The sequence below is a fragment of the Chrysemys picta genome, chromosome 4 (assembly GCF_011386835.1).
Source record: "Chrysemys picta bellii isolate R12L10 chromosome 4, ASM1138683v2, whole genome shotgun sequence".
Classification (NCBI taxonomy): domain Eukaryota; kingdom Metazoa; phylum Chordata; order Testudines; family Emydidae; genus Chrysemys; species Chrysemys picta.
The window spans coordinates 91414823-91434126 of NC_088794.1; the positions used below are offsets into that span (position 1 = coordinate 91414823).

General features: G+C 42.6%; 1 protein-coding gene across 20 annotated transcripts in view; it reads right to left on the minus strand.

The window, feature by feature from the left end:
- NUMB (NUMB endocytic adaptor protein) overlaps positions 1 to 19304 on the minus strand; it is a 126563-nt gene that overhangs the window by 89074 nt on the left and 18185 nt on the right. Inside the window, exon 1 of one of the 20 annotated variants that reach the window (XM_065592990.1) lies at positions 9275 to 9344. The exons of the other annotated variants lie outside the window; for them this stretch is intronic. The gene's annotated coding sequence lies outside the window, so the exon portion shown is untranslated. Of the gene's footprint in view, positions 1 to 9274; positions 9345 to 19304 lie in introns of those variants that run through there. 20 annotated transcript variants of the gene reach the window in all.

Sequence of the window (19304 nt, forward strand, 5' to 3'; positions counted from 1 at the left end):
CATAAATCTGCAACATACTAGAATGCTGCACACTGTCCATGTGGATGCTGCTACCATGCACTAGAAGTACCCTAGTGCACTTTGATCTATTCCCATTTCAAAGTGCAATAAAACTGTTCATCTAGTCAACCCCTTAGACAGCAGAGAAATTAAAAAAAAAATTAAAACAGAAAAAAATCCTGGAAAAGACAAAAGCTAGATTTGCTCCAAAACTGAACAGAAATGTTTTGGGAATATTTAACTATTATAAAAGATTTTTAACTGCAGCTGTAGATACTAACACTTCTAACAAGAATAAGAACTTTGATGCCTAGGAGGCAGGGAGTGAAAGATACTACCATGAAAGAATGGAACAGACAGTAATGCCACATTTTCAACTTCATATAATGAATTCATGACATGTGGTGACAAACTATTAAAATTCAAAGGACTCTTAGGCCATTTCTACACTGCAATGTAAGCCCAGGGTTAGCAGAACTCTTCTGAACAGACCCTAGATTTGTTAACCTGGCTTGAGATTTTACACTCATTTGTAACCCCAGGCTAGTAACTGTTGTACCCTGGGTCTTAACCTGTGCCTCCAGAATCTAAACTGCATAAGGGAGGCCTGACTAAGTCCAACCACCCACATCTCAGATTTCCTAGCACCTTCCCAAATGTGGCTGCTCTAACCCTTTGTTCATAATGCAGTGTCAGAACACCTTACTGTCCACCAAACTTGACTGTCCAGAGGACAAAGTCATCCTTGGGATGCTTTTGATGGCCTCCCAGAGCATAAGTCCAGAGGGTTAACATCTACACTGCAAAGCAATAAGGCTTGAACCCTGGATCCTGGCTTGACTCAGGCTCACACCCCCCACTTTACTAAGATGAACAGAGACCTGGGACCCTCTATCTGAGCCCTGGGTTACCGTGATTTGTGTGTAGATGGAAGGGGATTAGTCTTGAGCCGGAGTTCAAACCTTGGGCTTACACTGCAATGTAGACATACATTTAGAGCAGTGGTTTTCAATGTTTTGAGGCTGCATACCCCTTTCCAAATAATATAGTACACCACATACCCCCATCTGAGATAGGGTCATAAATATACTTATGATTAGATTGCCGAGTCTTACTAAATAAAATGTGTTTTCTGCCATTACAGGATTTTTCTCATGTACCCCCAGATAAGAACTCACATACCCTAGTTTGAAAACCACTGCCTTAGAGTAGAGTAGAGTCTCCCATGGTGCAGAGCAAATGAGAGGCAAAGGACAAGATTCATTGTGGAGAGGGAAGCTGCAAGAACTCCAGATCCACCACCTACCCCACTCCTCCTCCTCCACAAACGTGCTCACGTCTGCAGGTAAAGAGACTGGCCACAACAGGAACAAGGAGACAAAGTGAGGTTGCTTTCAAGAAGTTGCCTTTGTAGTTGACTGCATGAACAGTTTGCATATGCAAAACTGCAGATTCACCATCAGCCCGGGCATCTCTGCTGCCACAGCACTCATCTCAACTTCGGACAACACAAATGAATGCTGGCACAATGATGCAAAACAGTCTTCTGGTAAATGGAAGAGTCGGAAAAGTCATATAATAAAGATGGAAAAGAGAAGCAGGGGGAAAAAGGGAGAGAAGACAGCAACTGGGTCAAGAGATGAGTTATCCAAGAGGGGCTCCACCAGATGTTGAGTTATAGTATCACAACTTAACCTTAATGGAGCAAACAGGGAAATGACCAGAGGGTAGGCACAGTAGTGAACAGCTGATAGTTTTGTGGCAAAGTCATTCAAGATTTTCTTCTTAGAAATATGCACAGCAGCATAAGTGTGTTGTGTCACCTTCCATCATTACCATCAGCTGCATGGGGTAATAAGTCAGAATGCTCTAAAATCATGATGTGTTAACATATTCTACCACATTTTTTGCATAAAACTGCATGTTGATGCAACTTTGTGTTCTGCGATGCTTATATCATGATGCCGCTCCAGCTTGTGACTCTACAGCTCCAGTAAATAGTCCCTCTAAGCTAAGGCCTGGTCTACACTACAAAGTTAGGTGAGCCTAACTACATCTCTCAGGGCTGTGAAAGCCCTAACATAGACATCGTTAGGTCAAAGGAAGACTTCTTCTCTGCAGACTTGGCTATCGCCTCTTGGAGAGGTGGATTTACTATAGCGACAGAAGAACCCGTCACTGCAGGAAGTGTCTACACAACAGCAGTGCTGCTGCAGCACTGCAGCTGTTCCGCTGAAGCATCATTGCCAATGTAAATATGATCTCAATACTGCAAGGATGAGGTATCACAGGATTTTCAAGACTGAATATTTTGAAGTTGCCTGTTACCAACATAAGATGTCAGGCTATCAGCATGGCAGCACAGTTCCAGTATTTTACCTGGAGAGGTGGTGTAGAAGTTCTCCATTTTTCTCCTTCTTTTCCATCATATCTACCACCACTAATTTAAATCCCATCTTTGTCTTAAAGCAACCAGACTTTACAGTCAACTTCATTATATAGCCACTCTATTTCAGATATAAAAAAGCATTTGATATTACATGAGCACTAAAGGGACCAGCAATTACAAGTTTGAAATACTGAGGTCAGGAATGCCAACTGGCTAATATCACAGAAACACCTGGGGTGCCCATTCTCAAAAATTCTGAAACACTAATTCTGAAGAGCAGTATTTTGTAAATATCAAGCAGTATGGTTGGCAGAGATGTATTTATTGAATATATTCATTACTTTCAAATATATATGATACAGGTTCAAAAGATGCGTGTGCAGCCATGTCAAGAGATTTTTTAACCGTTTTCCTTACCTGTGGAAAGGCCATCACCGCTGCTTAAAACATAAGAATCTGCAGCCTTCATAAAGTGAACCACAGCCAAATTCTTCATGAGAAGACCAAGAGACACTTGCATATTCAAGCTATATCTACTACAGCTAAATTATTTCCTGCTGATCCTCTAAACATTAGCTGAAAACTGAAGAATATATAAAAAGGGAATTCTGAAGGTATCTAGTTTACCCCATATGGTATTTTGCTTTTACACTTCACTTAAGACAGTAAAAATAAACTGACTTCTTTTAGTAATTTTTCTTAATTCTAATTCACTAATCTAACAAACAACAACAAGTATAAAGGAAATATTTGAACAGTAGTGCACTAGTAATGTTTCTTTAACCATGTTTCATAAAATTAGTCATCAAAATATTGGTCAGCATCCTTTCAAACAAGTCAAACATCCCATGAATTAATTGGCCTTTTAACCTGTTAGACTTAGTTGGGGGTTACTATTTGCTTTGGACACAACTATACAATGGTAACCAAGCTTTTAAAATATTGATAGAGATATATTTGAACACATTGTAAAACCATGTTGAACACTTTTTTGTACGTATAGTACCAGTTACAGTGGTATAGTTTAGTCACTTTTAAAGGGAGAGCATCAGATTAGGTTACTTTAAAATTCCTATCTATTTTGTGATTTCCACCGTAGCTTCTTAGAAATAAAATATTTTAAGATTTTCGTTTATGGTGTTCCCCCCCCCCCCCCCTTAGATTTTCACTGTTCAGACTGTTATTGTACACTAGTACAGAATTGCAATGTTTGGGCTCCAGACACCATGTAGAAAGGTTTTTAAAAATTCTATTGGAAAAGGTTTTAAAAATACGAATAGTTTAGACCAGAGGTTCTCAAACTAGGGCCACCGCTTGTTCAGGGAAAGCCCCTGGCGGGCTGGGCCAGTTTGTTTACCTGCCACGTCTGCAGGTTTGGCCGCTGCAGGAAGCAGCGCGGGCCGAGGGATGTACTGGCCGCTGCTTCCCACAGCCCCCATTAGCCTGGAGCAGCGAACCGCGGCCACCGGGAGCTGCGATCAGCCGAACCTGCAGACGCGGCAGGTAAACAAACCGGCCCAGCCCGCCAGGGGCTTTCCCTGAACAAGCTGCAGCCCTAGTTTGAGAACCACTGGTTTAAACAAGGCCTTATTGTACTCCTCTATTCCACCACACAGGTATTCAACATGGACTACTGGGGGTACATAGAGTCTTCCAGGGAGTACATCAACTCATCTAAATATTTGCCTAGTTATACAACAGACTACATAAAAAGCACTAGCAAAGTCAGCAAAAAAATAAAATTTCATACAATGATTTGTATATACTGCTCTATATAGACGATACACTAAAATGCAAGCATGATATTTATATTCCATTGATTTATTTTATAATTACATGGTAAAAATGAGAAAGCAAGCAATTTTTCAGTAATCGTGCTGTCTGACACTTTTGTATTTATGTCTGATTTTGTAAGCAAGTAGTTTTTTAGTGAGGTGAAACTTAGGATACGCAAGACAAATCAGACTCCTTAAAGGGGTAGAGAAGTGTGGAAATGTTGAAAGACACCGGTCTACATTGTTAGTTGAGACATCAGTCTCAAATTTGGACTTTAACCAACTGTAGTCTTCCACATCAGCAATGAGAACAGTTTCTCTTAATCCATAAAAATGTATCCACACATATACCATATCAGTTAACCTACACCCACTAGATCTCATCATACTTGCATCAATACGGTTTTCCTGTAGATCCTGATTTAATTTTTGAAGATTTCACTTTTTCTACTTAACAGAAATAGAGCTGAAGTGTGAAGATTTTGCTATTTCTGGAATCTGTCATTAAAGAAGAAATTTAGCCCTACACCAAATTGAGATCTGGGTGACAGGCTCTGAAATCTTTATGAACACAACACTATTCTCTTTTTAGATAAGTGCATGGAGACAAAGGGGGAAGCAGTGTACAGTGTCTCTGGAAATCTTATAAGGTTAGTAATTTCCATCCATATGAACACTATTAATGCATGCAGTAATTTAGATGTAGAATAACTCTTCTCTGCGCCACCTTCCCCCCAACACCCCAACCAAACTACTGGGGCAAGTAATACACAGATAATGCTTTGAAACTAGTTTGCTTCACTATTACTTTTAATTGAAGCATGCCCATTGAGGGTTTTGGTTTGTAAAGTTTCCCAATAAAATGCTTTCAGATGTAAGGAAGGAAATGTTATGTCAAAATTTTTGGTTTGCTGTTTTTTGCTTAATTTTGAAACAGACTGGAATGCATTTTGTGCTTTAACTTTGATTTTGATATAGCCCTTTCTACTTCTGGAAGAGTGAAATAAATTGAAAATTTGCAAACAGTTTTGCAGAATACTGCTCAGTTCTATTCCCCTTAACCCTACCCCACAAAAAAGTTTACTTAACCAACTTAGGTGGATCAGTTTGAACTGTACGCTACATGAGATTCATAAGATATACTAGACACATGTGGTAGAAGCACTCCTTGAGTAGACTTTAATTGGTGAACACAATTCAGCAAGATCTGTACAAGCTACCTGGTAAGCTGACTGAAAAACTAGTTTTCAAACACCACTTTTTCTGATGTATATAGAACTTAACATTTAATGAGAATGAAATATACAATAAGGTGGAGCATTCTACAGGTTCATATATTTGCTTCATATTTTTGAAGAGCTCCTGTAGCAACATTTTAGTACTATTACACTATATTCAATATGTGTCAAATAAAGAAGGTGCCTATTTTTATATTTGTTTCTCAAGTTAATAGTACCAGAATTAAAACCATGTGCTGGCAAGCACTGAAACACTTCCTTTTGGTTTCCTCCTATGTCCCTCAAAGTCTCTCCTCCCCACACAGGCCAAAGAATTCTACCCAATGCACCTCTGCCCTAACCTACAATTTTGCTACTCTTTTAATCGTGAACAGGAAGTCCTAGAGATTTTTGAGGCCAGAAGTGACCATCATGATCACCTAGTCTGACATCCAACAACGCACAGGCCATAACATTCACCCAGTAATTCATGCATCGCTTCTTATTCGGCTAGATCATATCTTTTAGAATATATGTCTTTTAGATATCCAATCTCAAACTGAAGAATCCACCACATCTTCATGTAAATTGTTCCAGAACAGCCCATATTAAATGGTTAGACACTGGTTAAGTGACAGATTGCAAAAAGTAATTGTAAATAGAGAACAGTCATCCGATAGTTCTTGGTCCAATGCTATTCAATAGCAATCAATGATCTGGAGTACAGAATTGCTATTAAGATTTGCAGATGACAAAAACTGGAGGGATAAACAAGGGGACAGATGAGTCATGCTGACTAACCTGGATCACGTGCTTAATGTATTCATTTGAACAACATGCATTTTAATATAGCCAAATGTAAAGTTACATTATTTGTTTCTAGACATGATTTTTACAGTCTGACAGAAAAATTATGAGAAGGTAACTCCCTACATTGCATAGTCAATAGGCTTGGATATACACCGCTACCTCGATATAAAGCGACCCAATATAACACAAATTTGGATATAACATGGTAAAGCAGTGCTGGGGGGGGGGGGGAGCGGGGCGGCGCACTCCGGTGGATCAAAGCAAGTTCAATATAATGTGGTTTCACCTATAACGCGGTAAGATTTTTTTTGGCTCCCGAGGACAGCACTGTATCGAGGTAGAGGTGTACTTAAACCTCCAACAGCCTAATATATCGGAATTAACAGTAATTTAGTTGGATCTTCTCAGAAAGCAGGTCAGCTTCATACAATAGCCACAATCCTACCAGTCTTGCAAATTACACTCAGACTAGACCAAAACGTCCATGCACAGTGTCAAAATTAGGTGGTAATCCAGCACTGTTCTCTGGATTAAATATTTTGCTGGTGCAGTCTGAACCTGCCTCACTTACAGCCAGCAGAATATTGCAACCCCAACTGTAATTAGGCAAACTCTGAAACCAGGGTGAACTGCTCTAGATAGACAAAGCTGCAATTTGCACTATTCTAGCAGTTGGTCCAATAGAGCTACATAGATATTGACACCAGTTGCTGTGATCAAGGCAAATCCCCACACTAGAGAAGAAGTAATAGTGGTTTAAGATATTTGGTAGTCCTTCTCAGTTTGGTGTTTGAAAACTCAGCACTACTCTCAGGAAGCAATTAGGTGAAATTTACAAGACATTACACCATTTAGCACAGTAAGCAGTGCAGATCGCATTGTGAGAGATTTTTTTTTGTTACATTATTAATAAAAGCCTTTCAAAAATTAAACTTGAACAATACTACTGTGTTACTTGGTTTTAGAAAAATCCATGTCAAATAAATTAAAGGAAATGAAGGGAGAAAGTTAGATGGAAGACTGCATTAGTGTGTCCATGAAGCCAGATTAAAGAAAATGAGAGTTCATTCCTTTTATTGTGTTACTAATGCTATTACTGAAACTCATCCTACAATGCAACTGTGCTTAAGTAGGGTGTAGCTTCCAATATCCAACTGAATGAGGCAAATAAAGTGAACTTGCTGGAGATGAAGTAGGCAGTGGGGAAACTTCAACTGCCTTTAAATAGGTAGCATGATGAAAACCCTAAATTTGCAGAATGTGCACACACAGTTTTGTAAACCTCTGGCAAAGTGGGTTACATTTCCCTCTACATATGGGTGCACAGAGGTTATGTCTACACTTTGAGCTCAGGGTGCAACTCCCAGCTCAAGAAGACACACTCACATTAGCTCTCAGACCTAGCATGCTACAAACAGAACTATGGCAGCACAAGCAGCAGGATGGGCTAGCAGCCCCAAGTATGAATAAATATGTAGGGACTCAGGTGGGTACAGAGTAGCTAGCACGTCCCACCAGTGCAGCTACACTAGTTTTACCATGCTATCTTGATGAGAGCTTAAGGTGACCAGACAGCAAGTGTGAAAAATCGGGACAGGGGGTGGGGGGTAATAGGAGCCTATATAAGAAAAAGACCCAAAAATCGGGACTGTCCCTATAAAATCGGGACATCTGGTCACCCTATGAGAGCTAGAGGGAACTGCACTCCCAGCTGGAAGTGTATACATACCCATATAGGATAAACAGCCTGCTTCTACTACCAGAAGGAAATGGGTCCATATTACAGGTCTGCAGGTTCAAATCCTGCTTATGCCTGTCTCCTCCACCAAATGGGGAATTTTTATGTAAGTCTTAAACATGGTATATGGAGATATACCTATCTCATAGAGCTGGAAAGGACCCTGAAAGGTCATTGAGTCCAGCCCCCTGCCTTCACTAGCAGGACCAAGTACTGATTTTTGCCCCAGATCCCTAAGTGGCCCCCTCAAGGATTGAACTCACAACCCTGGGTTTAGCAGGCCAATGCTCAAACCACTGAGCTATCCCTACCCGCTGCTCCCAGTCAGTCTCTCTCTATATATATAAAATGACCCCTAAGTGTAAAGACCCTGGAATAATAGTCATTGTTAGTAATTTTATATTGAAAACACTTTAAAAATGAATTAGAATGTTGTGTTCAACATTTGTTTTAGTGTATTTTGAACGGTTTGTATTGTTAGTGAGCTGTCCCTTTAAGAACAGTGTGAGCTACTTAATTGTACAGTGTGAGGGAAGCTTTGCCCATATGTCCAGAGAAGAGAAGATCCTGTGTGTGTAAGCTCCAAAAAGAAAGACCAGAATTTAGTAAGCTTGTCTTTCCAAAAAGCAAGTCTTATTCTTGAAGAAGAAACATTAGAACCTATCAGAGAGCTGGATCCCTCAGGATGCTGCTAACAAGTGACAGCCTCTCTCCTGGAGATCACCAATCCAGCCCAACTCAGAAGGATTCAAAGTTGTTCCCATCTATAGAGCATTTGGTGGGTCTCAATTCTACCTCCTCAGTCAAATTTTGTCCCATGTCACCACACTTCATAATAACTGGCCCATTCAGACAGGTAAAGTCCTGCAAGGGCCACAGAGACTGAACTGACCCTAAACAAAGTTGCCCTGCCAGCACCACTAAGTCGTAGGAAGTTTGTCCTGCTGCAGAGTGTTTTTTATTTTTACCAAGGATGTTAAAACAATCCCTTTCACAAGCAGTAAGGCCACACTTTGAAGATGAAGTGTCTATGGCTATATGCAAATTTACCAATATGAAAGTTAGGTCATTAATTTTCATAAATTTGTCATGCATGGAGCTAATCAAAACCTGGTATCTATACTTCAGAAGAAGGTGACAGTTTCCTCCTAAAAACCCAGCTAATTCTTTTACAGACTGGATATTTTCAAGAAATCCCCCACCATTGCACCACTAAGTTGCAGTAATGGTAGAATCACTACAGCAGACTGGTGGCCACTATTTTTACTACTACTATACAGACCTGCTCAGAATTAGAGGGCAGTGGAGTAAAAAATGGAATCAGCTGGTCTGTACTAATGCTTACCTCATTACTGCTACTGGTAGAACTGCACAAGTGGGAAGTTTCCCCAAAAGCTGCTGTGCTAAGGAATCTGAGGTCCTAAAATAAAAATACTATTTTTGACTCTTGCTAAATTCTAGGACTCAGTAATCTTTTGAGACAATGAATACCACAAGTTTTAAAACTTATTTCCTTTTATTATTTTTAAACTTTCTCCTTGTCTGAGTTGAGAGGCAACATTTATTTATATAAGCAGGACTTAAAACAAGGTCTATAGCACTTTCATATAAGTAATTTTAGATTGAAAAATGTTGCCAATTTACAATTTTGATTCCCCAGGGTCCCCAGCATTCAAGAACCACACCACTTGTTTGGATGGTCCTAACCTTGATGTCAGTTAAGCCAGGGACTGTCAAACTTTTTCTTTCTGAGGCCCCCCTCAACATGCTATAAAAACTCCAGAGCGGAGTGGGGAGCTCCAGGCCAGGAGGGACCCTTGGGCATATGCATAGTTGGACTTTATTGGGGGAAGGGGGAGCAAACACGAGGGCCGGTGGGACTCAGGCCAATTCTGCACAGCTAGGTCCAAGGAGGGAGTGCCACCTTCACCCCCGACTCACCTCAGCAGGCACCCAGCCCATCCGAAAAAATACAACTCAAAGGGGACTCAGCTCAGAAAGTTTGAAAACCACTCACGGTGCAGGCAGGGGGTAGCTATGGGCTGGGTGCAGCGAGGAGTGTGGCTCAGGTTGCAGGGAGAGGGGTAGCTAGGGGCTGTGTGCTGGGAGCGCTCCCATGTTGGCAGCTCCCCGAGGGCTCTGCCAACCCCCCGAGCCAGGTCCTCCCCGCCCAGGTAGCTCTTAATGGCTGCCTGAGCAGTCAAAGGGGGCTGGGAGCTAAGGAGCAGCTGCAACCCCGGGCACCAGCAGCAGATAGGGGAACGCCACGGCTGCACGTTCCACAGCACCAGCAGCCAGAGGAGCACCTGTCCCGCACTGCCTGGCTCTGGGGTCCCCCCTACAACCCGGCCAGAGGGCTTGCCTGAAGGGAGCTGGGGTAGAGTAGGAGGTAGGGGGGCGGAGCAGTCCCAAGACTGCCCCACTCTGCGTAAGGCACTGCAGTTTGATGAGGCAACACCCTTGTGCCCTCCCCCCCGCCCACTCTGCTCATGGGCTCAGGGCTTCAGTCCCTCGCTGCTCCCAGCTTCAGACCGGAGGGAAGAGGGGGATCACCAGGGCTTCCGCCCCACAGGGAAAGGGGGGCATCATGGCTCGGGGCAGTGTGTTTCAGTTGTGGGGCCCTGCAGCCTCCCTGAAAGGGCTCATTGACCCCTAGTGGAGAACTGATGAGTTAAGCCATAACTGCAGCAGAGTTTGAGTTTCTGACATATCTTAACCCGATGATACAGTATTTCAGGAATTTTACATGGTTAATCATGCACACTTAAATGTATTGGCTTAAAAAGCTTCAGCTGACATGATGTGAACTAATCACAAGACTAAACTTGTATGCAGGTTTCACAATTAGTCACGACTGAAGTAATTTCTCCCATTTGCGATCCAAAAACAGATCTTAAAAGCATCAGGGTAGATTTCATGACTTCTGTATCTATTAACCATGATCTGCAAAGCTTTACTGAAATAAGAGATCTTATATGTTAACATTTGTTCAAGCCACCCAAATAACTTGTCTTTTTTTTTTTTAAACTCCTTGAAGTTTGCTTTTTGTGTACACCTTTTTACGCTCACAAAATAGAAATATCAAAGACCCCCACAAACACATTAATCATAGAGCAGTAGTCAGAGTTCCTAGAAGTCTGAGATTTTTCCTCCTACTACATTCTGGGTATGACTTCATTTCAGAAGCAACTCAGATGACTGGCACCCGGTCTGAGCACCCAGATCAGCCTAGCCCAGGTCTGAGCAGCCATACCTAAATTCTGCATCCTGAACTGACAGGACTTCTGGGCTCCCATCCCATAGTTCTTTGTGTCACAGTAACCCGAGACACTCTGATTCTTTCCCAGTGAATTGTGGGAGAACTTGCCTGTCCTTCTGGGCACATAGGGAAACTATGGAAAGGTATCGGAGGACTATCAGCAGTCAAGTGATTTAACCTACATCCTTGCTGAAAATTCAGTGGGCAAGTTACCAATCCAAGTGAAAGGAGCACCCAACCTTTAACTAATGCCCCACAATGAGCCAGATAGCTCAGATTGAAAGCACCACTAAACTCAGGTGAGAGGGTTTTGTGCATGGACAGGAGAGAGGTTAGGAGCAACACTCAAATAAGAGCCTGAGTTAACTCTGTTGACAAACACTTAAATATTGCTACCTCTCAGTACAGGTTAAGTAAGCAGTGACAGTCCCTCAGGTTTCTCAAGGAGTTTGGGGTTCAGAATCACTGTTTAAATTAAGAATAATAAAGACAAGGATTTTCACAGTGGGTTTTCATGGGTGATGAGTCAAGCTGAAAACATTAATAAATTTAAAAAGCTTTGCAGGTTACCTTTAATGAGTATAAGACATTGTCAGGACTACTGAAAAACTGAACAAGATATAGGAACCCCCCCCCAAAAACTATGAAGGATAAACAACTAAAATATGATTGATTACACACACCAGAAGTCTATAAATAGGCAAAGAAGCAAATGCAATTAACACGTAAACATCTTGAAGTTTTAAAAAACTATGATTCAACCTGATAACTGTTTGCTTCATACAACATCAGAGCAGAAATTTGTCAGAGTACAGATTGAAATTAAATGCTTCCTTCACACCTAACACACATGATGCACACTCTGTAGAGTGTGCAATTATGATGTATCATACTTCTGCTTCAAGTGCTAAAATTGATTAGCACCTCAAGAAAGACATTGCCAACTGCTCCACTAATAGAGAAGTTAAGCCTTGGAAGTTTCAAAGCTAATTAAAACCAAGTAAGCTCATTTTTGCCTTATATATCCATGCCAGAGCTGTTTAAAACAATTGCTATGCATTTCAGAAACTCTGTTCTCTACTGACAGGTCTTATTGCCAAGTAACAACCACGATAGTCTACATCACATTTGCTACTAAGATAAGAGTCATTTGATAATGATGCTCATGCGCTACAAAAAAGGGCTATTACATCGAGGTGTTTACCTGTTGCTGAAGGCCAAGAGATGATAACTTGGGAGAATCTTACAAGATTTGCTGCAGTCATTTGTTATGCTTACAAAGCGGTTATTTTTCCATCTTTTGTCTAATGAATTAGAGGTCTCAGAGTTAAGCATTAGTTTGATTAGCTGTGGCATTTCCAACAACAGCTTCAAGACAGAAAGGAATGGAGAAGGACTCCAACAGCTGACTCTATGTAGATGGGCCTAATACTAGAAGAAGAATTAGAGTTTATTATCTCTAATAGTCAAATGGATGCAGCAATCTGAACCATTTTATGAACTGACTGCAACACAACAAAGTGTGTTATACCCATATATCCTTGGGCACATTTGAGAGTTTCAATTGCTGGCTGCTAGCCTTTTCTAAGCAGAGCTCTGACTCAGCTGCTGTATCCATAACGATTGATTTCAAGTCAGTAGTATTACAATAGCGCCTTGAGGCTCTGGTTGAGATCAGCACCCATTGTGCTAAATACTATACAAACACAAAAGAAGAGGCAGTCTCTGCCTTTAATAACTTACTTCTGTCTTTCTTATGTCTGAGTAGAGCAGAGACAGACAATGGAAGAAAGGATTATCCCCATTTTGCAGATTGAAGTGACTTCCTCCTAGGGCTTGTCTACACTTGAAACATTACAGCGGCACAACTGTAGCTGTGCCATTGTAGCACTTCAGCGTAGGTACTGCCTACACAGACGGGAGGCGTTCTTCCATCAGTATAGGAAATCCATCTTCCTCAGAGGCAATGAGTAGGTCAATAGAATAATTCTTGTTTGAGATCTAGTTTTGATGCACTCCAAATAATTGTGCAGAGTAAATATTTAGATACAAGAAACTTCAAACACAAAAACATGACATTTCAGTGATCATGCCAGGCAGGGTGAATAGGTCAGGCAGTTATTTTAAAGCAAGGCTTATCAAATTTATTCATGTTATGGCCAACATCTCATATGCAAACCCATGGACCACTTCTATTCGGTCTCATGTGTGTCAAGTCCAGCAACTGATTACATGGCAAAATGGTATTAAGGAAGAATTTATTAATTTTTAGCTGTCAGTGCAAATTTAGGAGAACGAGGAAAAGCCATCTGTGACACCCTGGCACCCCAATATTCACCCCTGTCATGTAATTAGGATATGTCTTATGCAAAGTATGCCTTGTGAAGTGTCATTCTAAAAGTCTTGACCTGCTAGATAGTAATATCTCGTTAGATTGTATGTACTATTGTCGTATGTGAAGTTATGAAGTTTGGCTATGTATGTGCTACTGAAACATGTTGTGAGGTTGAACACACCCACAAGCAGCCTTTTAGGTACAACAGTGAAAAGGCCAAACAATGTTAATCGCTTATTGAGGAAATGCACACAAGCACAAGGATTACTCCAGGAACTGTGTACAACAGAAACCTCTCAGAAATAGCACTACACAATGGGAACTGCTTGACCCAGGTCACAGCAAGTAGAAAGATATAAAAGAGGGAAAATGACATCACGGGGGGACCTCACTCTCCCTACAAAAACACACCTGGAAACACCTGAGGAATACACTGGGGCAATTGATGGTCCCCAGGCTAAAGAGCTTTCTAGCTTGTGTATGAAAACCTGGGAAACCCAAGCTGAAAAGCCAAGGCAGCTTATGCCTTAAGAATCTGCCAGCCTGTTTAACACTCAGGGTGAGAATTTGCTAATTCATATCCTACCTATCTAGTATGTTAAGATCAGTTTGTGGTTTTGTTTATTTACTAAGTAATCTGCTTTGATCACTTACAATCACTTTAAATCTATCCTTTTGTAGTTAAACTTATTTTATGTTTTAATCCAAACCAGTGTGCATTTGATTAAGGTGTCTGGGGAAAATCTCAGCTTGGTTACCACAAGTGTGCATGGTCTTCTTTGTATTGAGGGAGAGGCAGACCGGGTGTTAAACCCATATACTGGCCAGATTTGACCACGGCAGGATGGTACTGTTCTGAGATCCTAGGCTGGTGGTTAGATAGCCTGCATGTGACTGCAGCTGGGTGTGTCCCTACCTGTGTGAATGCTGGTGAAAGTGAAAGCTTGGAGGGCTTTGCAACTTGTCACATCAGCACAGTGTGAGAGGGAGCCCAGGCTGGTGGTTCAGAGGGCTCAGTGGTACCCCACTTTCAGGTGGCACCCTGGGGGAACCTGTCACACCATCATCAGAAAGTGGAGCACCACTTTAAAGTTCGAGAACATCTGTTTAAATTAGGGGTATGTGTAAAAAGTGATTACAGTTTGTGTTGCACTATCAATATTAATATAAACTTGTAACAGCTGGGTGGAGTTTTAGCCGAGTAGTTTCAGTGAACCATGTCCAATATAGGTCCAGTACATGTGATATTAAATTCATCCTGTACTTGCTCTCAGCCATATGGTTCATCCCAAAGTAATAGAAAGAAAATATCCTTTTGCTGTATACCAGTGGTTTTCAAACTTTTTTTCTGGCGACCCAATTGAAAAAAAAATGGTTGACGTCCGCCACCCAATGGAGCTGGGGATGAGGGATTCATGGTGTGGGAGGGGGATCTGGGCTGGGGTAGGGGTGCAGGAGGGGGTCAGAGCTCTGGGCTGGGGGTGCAGGCTCTGGGGTGGGGCCAGGGATGAGGGGCTTGGGGTGCATGAAGGGGTTCCAGGTTTGGGGGGCTCAAGGCTGAGGCAGGGGGTTGGGGCATGGGGTTACCTCAGGCGGCTCCCAGTCAATGGCACAGTGGGGGGTGTTAAGGCAGGCTTCCTGCCTGTCCTGGTACCACGGACCACGCTGCGCCCCAGAAGCGGCAAGCAGCAGGTCTGACTCCTAGGCAGAGGTGCACAAGCAGCTCTAAGCGGCTCTCACCTGCAGGCACCACGCCCCACCCCCCAAAGCTCGGAGCCCTGTGCAGAGCCAGTACTCGGGACGGGGGCAGCACACAGAGCTCTGTAGCCCTCCCTGCCTAGGAGCCAGACATGCTGCTGGCCACTTGCGGGGTGCAGCGTGGTGTCAGAACAGGTAGGGACTACCCTGACTTAGCCAAGCAGCACCACCGACGGGACTTAACGGCCTGGTTGGTGGTGCTGACCAGAACCACCGTGACCCAGTGCCTTAACATTCCGCAACCCAGTACTGGGTCGCGACCCGCAGTTTGAAAACCACTGCCGTATATCATCAAAAAAGAATTCTGAATCATTTGCAAACTACTGAAAACCCACCGACCACTATGTCTACCTTCCTGCCTCTAGCTTCCACCCCAGACACACCACACAATCCATCGTCTACAGCCAAGCACTGAGGTACAACCGCATCTGCTCCAACCCCTCAGACAGAGACCAACACCTACAAGATCTTCACCAAGCATTCTCAAAACTATGATATCCGCACAATGAAATAAGGAAACAAATCAACAGAGCCAGACGTGTACCCAGAAGCCTCCTGCTACAAGACAAGCCCAAGAAAGAAACCAACAGAACTCCACTGGCCATCACCTACCGTCCTCAGCTTAAACCTCTCCAACGCATCACCAGTGATCTACAACCCATCCTGGACAATGATCCCTCGCTTTTACAGACCTTGGGAGGCAGGCCAGTCCTCACCCACAGACAACCTGCCAACCTTAAGCATATTCTCACCAGCAATCACACACCACACCATAACAACTCTAACTCAGGAACCAATCCATGCAACAAACCTCGATGCCAACTCTGCCCACATATCTACACTAGTAACACCATCACAGGACCAGCTACCAGATCAGCTACATCATCACCGGTTCATTCATCTGCACCTCCACCAGTGTTATATATGCCATCATGTGCCAGCAATGCCCCTCTGCTATGTACATTGGACAAACTGGACCGTCACCACGTAAAAGGATAAATGGACGCAAGTCAGATATCAGGAATGGCAATATACAAAAATCTGTAGGAGAACACTTCAACCTCCCTGGCCACACAATAGCAGATGTAACGATAGCCATCTTACAGCAAAAAAACTTCAGGACCTGACTCCAAAGAGAAACTGCTGAGCTTCAGTTCATTTGGAAATTTGACACCATCAGATCAGGATTAAACAAAGATTGTGAATGGCTAGCCAACTACAAAAGCAGTTTCTCCTCCCTTGGTGTTCACACCTCAACTGCTAGCAGAGGACCTCACCCTCCCTGATTGAACTAACCTCGTTATCTCCAGACTGATTCTTGCCTGCATATTTATACCTGCCTCTGGAAATTCCCATTACATGCATCTGATGAAGTGGGTATTCACCCACAAAAGCTTATGCTCCAATACATCTGTTAGTCTTAAAGGTGCCACAGGACTCTGTTGCTTTTTACAGATCCAGACTAACACCGCTACCCCTCTGATACTTGAGAATCAAAGATTTCTAAAGGTTAGCTGCAAAAAATAAACCAGGTTTGTGGGGTTTTGCTTCTGCAGTAATAAAAAGGTTGTTCCCCCCCTTTTAAACAAATCAGGCATAACCAGTATTTTCTTCTTGTTTGAGAACATACTGGTTGACTCAAAAATGAGCAATAAGAAGTGTTGCTAATTGAAGGGTCAGGATTGTTGAATCCTTAATGTTTACCACAAACTTAATTTAAAAAGTTTTGAACAGTCCAGAGAAAAATAAATTCGCCTCACAATAAATTCTGGTTTTACTTCTTTGGTAGCTGTGTTGCCATAATCTTTCTAGTTTCTTCCAGAATGTTCTAGGATAGGTAAGATACAAATTTCTAATACTGGAAGTGCAGAAAGTTTGAAGTGGAAAAACTTTCCAAACCTCCTCTATGTACAATAAAGCAAAAAAAGGCAAAAGCCCAGTTTTGTTTATTATTTGCAGAATGCCTTTAAACAGTGTGGAGGTAGGAGAAGGCAAACAATGTCTGCTGTAGGTTTTTCACCACCAACCCACTAATGGCAGAAGCTCAAGTGCACCCTTCTTCACCAGAACCTCCTGACTTCTATGCAACGGCTCTTGGAAAAAATAGATCCCAAGCAAAGAGTCACTAAGCTGAAGTGAAGACTAGAAGCTCAGTCACATTATTCAAGACTTTGGAAGTGGCAAAATTGAGTTTATAATGGAGTGAGTGCTGGCCTACACTGGTAACTTACATTGGCATAGCTACTTCTCTCAGGATTTGAAAAATCCACATCCCTGACAGATGTAACTATGGCAACCTAACACCCAGCATAGGTAGTGTTAGGCCAATGGAAGAATTCTTCCATCAACCTGCAGGAACTTTAGTAAGGGTCCCGAGACTCTACCCCTCCTGTCAGTATAGGTAGGGTCTACACTTAAACCACTACAGCTGTGCCGCAGTAGCAGTTTAAATATAGACATACCCTGAGACTCAACTGTAATCAAGGAGGACTCTCAAGATAAAGGGTGAGCAGTTCTACTGAGTTGAAAAAGAAAAGAGCTTCAAGAGTTTAGAAAATATGGAGAATTAAACCCTTGTAAAAAGGAGTTATGGCCATTTGTTTACTAGAGGGTGCGGAAGCAAAACCCATTGCTTTTACAGATGAACAGATAATTGCATTTTAGACCTAGAAATGGATGATTAGCCAATCCCTTACAAAAGGATGCTTCTAAGCTCATCATTATAAAGGGAACTCAACAACCATGACTCAGTTTTAATTTGATCAGATCTCAGGCTGTATCTACACTTAAACCACTATAGCAGCACAGCTGCACTGCTGTAGCACTTCAATGTAGCTACTCACTACAGTGACAAGGGGTTCTCCCATCGGCATAGGTAATTTACCTCCCCGAGAGGCAGCACCTAAGTTGACGGAAGAATTCTGTTGATCTAGTGCTGTCTACACCAGCGGTTAGTCAGTTTAACTACCTCACTCAGGTGTGTGGATTTTTCAACCTAAGCAATGTAGCTGAGTCAATATAACTTTTTAATGTAGACCCCACCTCAGATATTCAAGACCAACCCTTCCCTTACCATTGTCTTTTAGACTACAAGATCCTTGGGTTGGGGGTCATGCTTTTTATGCTCGAAAAAGAACTAGAACACGGGAGGCACTGCTGAAAACAAGAATGATTACTTCACTATATGCAAGAGTATTCCCTCTGCCCCACCCCCAATAGATATTAGCCCTCGTGCCCAAGAACACAGGCAAAGCTTCTGCTATTCACAGAAAATTTAAAGAGGCTAGCATAGGTGATGAAACACTGCTGTATCTGAAACTTCAGATGGAAGATTAAGAAAGGTTCTTTATTTTGAAAGTCTTTGGCAAATAAATGTCACAGGGAGTCAGTCAACTGCCAAAAAAACGTTAGTTTTGTTCTACCATAAGGAATAAGTATGAGACACAGAAGTAGGTTAAACAGCTGTTTCCTCTTAAGTAATTTTGTGATATTACACCTCATAGCATGTACTCTACTTTGTTGCACTGTAGTTGAGGAGGAACTTAGGGCCAATACATTTAGCATTTCAGAACATGTACCATACTAGAGAGACTGTTTCCAGGTCTCTAGCCAGCTTTCTTCCCTACAGCTGGAAGAGACCTTCATTTTTCATGAGGGAACAATAAGGGTCACATTAGTCTGGGTTTTTTTTTTTTTAGTAACTATTGTTAACTGTAACTAAGGCTGAAAGTCTTTCATGGAGGTCACAGAAATCACGGATTCCGTGACTTTCCGGGACCTCTCTGATTTCTGCAGCGGCCAGTGCAGCTGACCCCAGGGCTGCCGGAGTAGTTGAGGTGGCCCCAGGGACAGCTGCACCAGCTGCTGCTCCAATGGTCCCATGCAGCTATTCCTGGGTGCTGCCCCAGAGCAGCAGTGGCCCCCCGGCCCACCACCCCTCACCCAGAGCAGCAGCAGCGGTGACGGCAGAACCTGGGCCGCCCCCACCCTCCCTGCAACGGTGGAACCCCAGGCTACCCCCCA